Source organism: Octodon degus, unplaced genomic scaffold (genome assembly GCF_000260255.1).
Source record: "Octodon degus isolate 3935 unplaced genomic scaffold, OctDeg1.0 scaffold00072, whole genome shotgun sequence".
In the NCBI taxonomy this organism is placed as follows: domain Eukaryota; kingdom Metazoa; phylum Chordata; class Mammalia; order Rodentia; family Octodontidae; genus Octodon; species Octodon degus.
Window position 1 is genome coordinate 7,912,723 of NW_004524648.1, and position 2,395 is coordinate 7,915,117.

A 2,395-nucleotide genomic window follows, 5' to 3' on the forward strand; every position below is an offset into this window, starting at 1 on the left:
ATAATCCCAGCTACTCAGGAGGCTGAAGCAAGAGGATCCCAAGTTCAAGCCAACTTAGAGTCCTGACCACTTTTTGTTTGTTTATTTTTTTTTCTTTTTCGGAACCGGGGATTGAACTCAGGCCCTTGCACTTGCCAGAGAAACGCTTATTCCACTGAGCCATCTCCCCGGCCCCTTGTTTATTTATTTTTAGTGCAGCCAGGTTTGAACTCAGACCCTTGCGCTTGCCAGAGAAGCACTTATTCTACTGAGCCATCTCCCCGTCCTCTGACCAGTTTAAAAAGACATTGTCTCAAAATAAACATTTTTTTAAAAAACAGGGGCAACTCACTCATACAGCACCACTAGGTTCAATCTTCCCTAAAGAATAGGGGTTGGGGAGATGGCTCAGTAGAATAAGCGCTTGCCTGGCAAGAGCAGGGTCCTGAGTTCAATCCCCAGTACTGAAGAAAAAAAAAATAAAGAAAGAAAGAAAAGAAAAAAAAAACCAATTAAGTAAAGAATAAAACAAAGAACACCCAATACTCTTCAGTCTCTTGAGCCAGAATTAAAACTTGACCTTTGAGAAAAGTATGTCGAGTCTGGCTCTTACTTCTGTCAAAACTTTCTGATGGTAGGACATGGTGGTACATGCCTGTAATCCCAGCACATCTGGACATCAGCCTGTAGTTAGCAGCAGTCCAGGGAAAGGGCAAAGGAGCCTAAGATGCCCCCTCCACCACTGAACGATGCTGAGAACTGCAAAACCAGAGGTAATTGTTGCTCCCACAGAAATGATGGCAACCAAGCCAAAAAGAGGCACAGCCATTAAGCCAAGTCTTCTCCTTGGCACTTTCACCGTGGAGCTGATGGATCTGCTAGGGAAATACTGAGTAAGTAATCACAGGATGGCCTGTCAAAGGCCTCTATTGAGAAGGCTTTTACAGCCTTATCTCTGGAATCTGGAAGGTGTGCTACATCCTGACTCAGGCTGGGGCTGTGGAAGAGGCTGCCCTGTGCCTCCTGTGGAGATTTCCAAATCTTGAGAAGGTGTTGGCCCTCACAACTGGCCTGCCCAGTACATCTCTATCCCAACAACCTCATGCCTGGCCACCTGTTCAAAACAGATGAGAAAGCTTTTGAGAAAGACTGCGCCTAACCTCTTGCTGGTCCACACAGGTTCTGGCCTAACTGACCAGGGGGGTGAGGTGTTAGGAGGTTCCTGAGGTCCAGCCAGGAGAAACCCTGACCTGCAAGTGCTGGAAGCCCCTTAGGCTACACTCAGTGCTAGTCTTGGGGAGGGCTTAATGCAGGGAACTGTGAGTCTCAACCCAAAGCACATTGCAGCATGACCAGAGAACTTTCTAGAAAACCAGGTCCTGTGCCCTGCCTCACACTGCTGTCTCAATCTTCAGTGACCCTAAGAGAAGCCAGGGTTGTGATGGCCCGATTTCAGGAACCTCTGGGTGGGTTCTGGAACAACAGGCTTTTCCTAAGCACCTAGATCATGCTTGCCTTCCTGCTAGTGGAAGTCTCCAAACTCGCTCATCCCTGGGGTTTTCTAGGACATCTCTTAAACAGAGATAGATTCTGCATGGGATTCTATCACAGGCCCAATGCATCTGATTCTCTAGGAGAGGGACCCGAGAACCCGGGCTATTGCGCACCCCAGGTTATTCTAGGACAACACACGGATGAGAAAGTGCAGCTGATGTATTGTGAACCCTGAGTGGTCATCTAAAATCAGTCAAGAAATAAATGAGTCACTCTGGTTCCCCATCCCCAAAGAGTAAAACACTACGTTCATTCAGTCAGTTGCTTAGTCGGTCTACAAGCAGCACATCTTTTCTGCACATCTGCTCCCTAGCAAGAATTGCTAATATCTGAGATACACATTGGTGAGCTGCCAGCTCCTGGCCTTCTCCTTCACAGGCTGGTCCACCTCACCAAGCAGGCCCTCTCCAAACCAAGAGTCCTGGGCAACAACTCTCCTCATCCTTCAGGCCCTGGCTCCACGCTAACTCTGCTGGAAACCAGAACTGGTCTCCCCCGCTTGTCCCACCACCATCCTAGGCACACATCTGCTGGCCCATTGGCAATCCTCCCAGCAATGTCTTGTTCTACACCCTGCTCTCCTGGAAGACCAGGCTGTGGTTAGTTTCTCTTATAATCACAGTAGCTTGAACCTAGTAGGCATTCAGTGTAGCTTTAAAGTTTATCAGAGCAGGAAGACCTATAAACAGATACACAGAGCAAGATACCACATTCATAAAGAACAGGATGACTCAGAATGGGCCAGCAGCTGGGATGGATACTCTGAGAGGCTGAGGCAGGAGGATCACAAGTTGAAGTCTAGCCTGGACAATTTAGTAAGTTAGCAAGACTGTCTCAAAGTAGAAAAAAAGTGCCTGCTTAG

At 47.9% G+C, this 2,395-nt stretch overlaps 1 pseudogene across 1 annotated transcript in view; it reads left to right on the forward strand.

Annotated features, from left to right (window-relative positions):
• The first annotated feature begins 706 nt into the window (after positions 1–706).
• The window catches only part of LOC105742769, an 8,737-nt pseudogene continuing 7,048 nt past the window's right edge, over positions 707–2,395 (forward strand). Inside the window, exon 1 of the transcript XR_001117173.1 lies at positions 707–752. The product of XR_001117173.1 is annotated as a ubiquitin-conjugating enzyme E2 E3 pseudogene (transcript). The remainder of the gene's footprint in view (positions 753–2,395) is intronic.